The sequence below is a fragment of the Montipora capricornis genome, chromosome 13 (genome assembly GCF_036669925.1).
Source record: "Montipora capricornis isolate CH-2021 chromosome 13, ASM3666992v2, whole genome shotgun sequence".
In the NCBI taxonomy this organism is placed as follows: Eukaryota; Metazoa; Cnidaria; class Anthozoa; order Scleractinia; family Acroporidae; genus Montipora; species Montipora capricornis.
The window spans coordinates 10015570-10020569 of record NC_090895.1 but is presented as its reverse complement, the minus strand read 5'-3'; the positions used below and the strand labels follow the sequence as shown (position 1 = coordinate 10020569).

The 5000-nt window shown below is 38.5% G+C and overlaps 2 pseudogenes; one reads left to right on the top strand and one right to left on the bottom strand.

Annotated features, from left to right (window-relative positions):
* Nucleotides 1-1609, top strand: part of LOC138030465 (uncharacterized) — a 2116-nt pseudogene extending 507 nt beyond the window's left edge.
* Nucleotides 1610-3174: 1565 nt separating this feature from the next.
* LOC138029268 (uncharacterized) lies at nucleotides 3175-4939 on the bottom strand (annotated as a pseudogene).
* Nucleotides 4940-5000: the final 61 nt, after the last annotated feature.

Below are 5000 nucleotides of genomic sequence, written 5' to 3'. Positions count from 1 at the left end.
CCTCCAAGTAGTTACAAGCTCACTTGTTCAGCAAACACTACAACATCCATTTTTGTGGGTGAGGAAGTACCATCAACATCATCAGATGTTTCGCTCATGGATGAAAACATTTCCTCTTTGACTGTGTTGTTTCCCGAGGCTGAACTAAGCGATATCAGAGATGCCCTCAATAACTGTAGTTCTCTTGAATTGGCAGCTGAGAAGTTGTGTGAGAAAGCAGATACATGTGAGCAGTCTAGTACATCTATGGATGCTTCAGGGATACTTAAGCATCTTAAGTTGAAAATGAAAGGGTATGGTCTGGCTGAGAAAATAAAAGTGGACAGAGAGGATCTGGTTCTTGAGTTATTTATTTATTTACAAGGACCCTATCTTTGATCCAGATTTGCAGATTAAGTTACAGTTCAGAAGAGAGCCAGCAATTGATAATGGAGGAGTGCTTCGTCAAGCGTACGAAGATGCTTTCCTTGCATTAGCAAAGGGAGAAGTAGGGTTAAAGATATTTCAAGGCCCATATGAACGTTTAGTTCCTATATACCGTAGTGACAACGTGCTAAATGGAGTGTTTGAAGTTCTTGGTAAAATGGTTGCCCACAGTATGATTCAAGGTGGGCCAGGGTTCCCCTATTTGTCACCTGTTGTATATTGGTATATTGTAACTGGAGATTTGCAGCAGGGTGTCGCAAGGGCTAATTAGTGTCATTGACATCATTGATGGAATCTTGGCTGGCTATGTCGCAAGGGTAAGTGTTGCATTTAGTTTTTCCCCCTATTATATTTCTAATACTGTACTTCCAACAGTTTGATAAGAGAACAAAAAGTGATATAATAGTTTGTACTCTGCTATGCCTTGTACCCTTCAATAGTTATTAACACAGTAAAAGTTAACTACTGTAATCTGTTCCAGTATGAACTTTGTTTTTGCTTGGTTCTGTTAATATTGCCTTGGTAGTTGGTACGGTATGTAAATTGGTTAAGTTAAAGTGCTTTACTGTGTCCTGGTGGTGAAAATTAATTTTCTTGAACTTGTTCTGGAATTCTTGAAGTTTAAATGCAATCTAAATGATTACAATAATTTTAAATGTATGTTGCAATTTGCAGGAACAGAACAAATTAGCAGTGGTGCAGGCACTTGTGATACACGAAACACTTATCAAGCACAAAGGAGTTCTTGATCAGTTCAGAAAGGGATTAGCTATTCTGGGTCTATTAAAAGAACTTAAAAAAGCACCAAGTAAATTTGAGCACCTTTTTGTACATCAAAAAGGTGAAATTAATGCAGATTTTGTCAAATCTTTGCTGTGTTTGCCAGATTCCACCAACCCTAGAGTAATAAGTGTAACACGCATGCTATTAAGTTTCATTGCCAGTGCTAATGAAGATGTGTTGTGTAAATTTTTAGGCTTTGTTACTCACTGGCCATGGATGCAAATCTGCAACTTCAGCTTTGCTCCCAGGTTGTGTTAATGTTAGTGTTGAAGATACCACAAACATTTTTGCTTCAACTTGTACCATGGAAGTGAAGTTACCTTTACATTTCAGTAGCTTTGAGCAGTTTGGTGCATGCTTGAATGCAGTTCTTGGAAGCTCCTCTTGTAATACTGTATAAGGGTGAATTCAGTGTCAGTCACTGTCATAACACAACTTCTCATTTACCCTGCATTAGCAAGACTACCTCATGAATTTCGAATTGCCTGCATGTTTGTTGTTTTTTCATGTGCATTATGAGGTAGTAAAACGTTTAACTTGTCTGGGACCTATTAGTGCATTGTTCTTATTGTTAAGTTTGAAAACAATCAGAATGGTTTCTGTGACAGCTGTGTCATCCAATGCAAGAGACACGGTTCGCCATATTTTACACCATTATGAGTTCTGTTCAAATTCCCTGTTTCAAAACAAAAGTAAGCCAGAACGTCTTCCTTTCTGTGACCGAAGCTCAGACAGGTGTCATGTTTGTTTTAACAATTCCGTGTCTGGCTAACAATATTATTGTTGTGTTTCACTATTGTTCTTGAAAGGTTATGAAGTTTTTATTAGGTTGACAGATTAAGTCAGCTGCATTTTGCAAATTTTGGTCATTAAACATTCAGGTTGTGGCCTTGTCAATTCCAATGTACTTTTCAGAGCTAAAATTCATGACTTTTGGTAGTAATTGTGTATGCACCATACAGTGTAAAGCTAATGGAAAAATAGCAGCTGGGGTAATATTCTCTTGTTGATATTAAAATCAGCCTCACTAACATTTCTGGGTGGGGTATATTATTTTGTAAATTCTTTACTTTTTCAAATCCCATAATACACCTCCCCCACAAGTTGCATAGGCATTGTTTTCGATTTCTTGTGAGACATCTTCATGCTCCAAGAGAAATCAAAAACAATGATTATGCACAATTTTGGGGGGTAAACAAGATGTATGGGATTTGAGAAGTAGGGAATTGGTGGAAATTCTATTTTAAATTTTTATTATAAGGATGTTGTGGTTGTTTTTCACACAAAAGTAGTTTATGAGCAAAAATGGCATTTAAGGTTGGAATTTTGTCCAGTACTTGGTGTTACTTATTTATTATTTAAGCCACATGATTTTATTTTGAGTTTTTTTGGTTTTCGATTTTTATTTGGGGAATACACCCCATGTTAAAGCTAATAAAGACTGATGTGTAGCAAATGGCTGGCATTGCACCCATAAGATACTATCAAATCAAGGTACAAATTTGTTTATCTTGCATCAAGCATTATGTTACTCGTGTTCTTGTCTCACAAAAAACAAAGTCGAAAGACCGAAGTGATCATCGCACTTATGTGGGCAATTAAAGCAACAAGTGTCTCCAACAGGCCTTATCACAGTTTTCGACGCCATCTTGACGAGTAGGCAAAGCGGTCAGAAATTACAGTGTTTGTATGGGAATCCGATAGCAAATAACTTCTTCCAAAATTGAATTTTACACAATTTGTGAATCAAAACGTTAACTAAACTAGGTAGAAGATTGTATTCACCAAGTTTGAAGGATGTAGCTTTGCTATAAGTCGCTGAGCTAATTTTGTTAAATTTTCCATACATTATTCTTTAAATTTTTTTTCCCGTGAACTCCGTCTAGACGTTTGTCTACCAAGCCAAATTTACAGACAAATGTGTGTTAATTTCAAAAAAATTAACTGAGCGTCTTCTAGCCTTGATTAGCTTAGCAGCCGCGCCTCCAAAATGTTGTATTCACCGGGTAGCGTGGTAAATATGACACTAAATTCTTAGATTCACCGCTAAAAATTATACTAATACTTCAATACTGACGTATACACAACGATGAATAAGAGAGAACATGATTTATGCTGTGAGTAGCATACATAACACTATTCCTCTTTCCCGGATCAACATTCTCTCTCCCGTAATTCTGAATTTCACCTCTTTTAGTATACTCTAGATACTACCATTAAACTAAAAGTTGGCGTTCATGACAATGTCATGGTTATCACTCCTCGACATGTTATTCTAGTCTGTATTCTGTGTTAATAGCAATAAACCATCCTGAAACAAATCAATCCCAAAGCTATCGGAATGTTGTAAAGGATCAATATTCTGCCTGAACAAAGTTAAGATGCCAGTGGGTAAGTCAATATTCACATCTTCGACTATTACCGTGGAAAGTCCATCATCACAGGGCGTCGGTCCAAAGGGGTCGAAACCATACCATTCAAGGTCATCATCATCCCCTCCGGATTCTGCTATATCAGAAAGTCCTATGAGTGGATGATTTCTTATGTCAAGCACCCCATTTGTCCACATTTGAAGTGGAGACCATTGGCGTTCCGTTCTCATAGGATGGTGATTCCATGCAGCGGAAAATGACTGGAGGGCCTTCTTTATTCTGGGGGTAAAAATGTAGTGTAGTACAAACTTGTGCAAACTGTTGTTTCGCCGAAGCAGTCCGGATTCCTCCATGGTCTGAAATGTGTAATAGAAAATATGGCACACAGTACAAAATACATCCCGCCAGAGACGCTCGATGCGTTGATTATGCACCGATGTTCCAGCCAGGAGACTTCCTCTATTTGGACCACGCACGTCTTCCATTAACTGCCAAACGCCAACATTTTCTCCACCATGATCACTCCGTACTCGTGAAGGCCAGTGATAGCGCTCAGTAGCAGAGCGAAAAAGGCGAGTCACAGTGTCTTTTCTGTTGTTAGTGGAGCAGTGAAGGTACACTATCAGCCTTGAGAAACCGTCTATTCCTCCGTGTGTCACAAATCCCCAGTTCACGAGACTATGGTGACCGTCAATGTGCCACAGACTGTTAGGCCCTTGAACTGAATATGCTCGTCTTGAAACAACAATAGCCCATATGATGCGAGAATTACGCGGATCTAATCGAGACATGCTTGCCCTTGCTCTGCGGCGCTGTAGTCTGAAGCCAAGTGACTTAAGGAAACCTTGGACTATGGAACAACCCACAAGACTTCCGTGCTCTTCAATAAACTGTTTGACATAAAAGTCTATTCGTTTATCAGACAATTCAGAAAATCCTGTTGTTTCCTGTAAACCATATTCAACAACACGTCTTCTTATAGTCCACCTTGACACCTGTTGAGCCTGTTTGAGTTTCCCTTCTTCTTGTCCATTCTAAAAACAAAATACGGACGTTGTTAAAAATTTCTTGTACAACCGAAGCACAGTCAAGTCTTGCATCGATCACCAAAGGTACGATCTGTTGAAGCGCAAGAAGGGCTGACTCCATTCGAATAACTATATTTTCTTGCAATCTATAATCTGTTGAGTTGTAAAAGACTTCATAATCATTCATTAACTGGAGCAATTCTTCAAAGAATTGCTCCCATTCTAAGGTGTTTGCATCCATCTTCAATTTTTGGCGGGAAAATATCGAAATGCATTATGGGTTAATAATTCCGGAATAGTATACGAGGGAGTTATTGAAACAACTTGCATTGTGGGTTAATTCCTTTGTTGACAGTGTTCGGAGTTTGTTGACAGTGTATGGAGTTTGTTG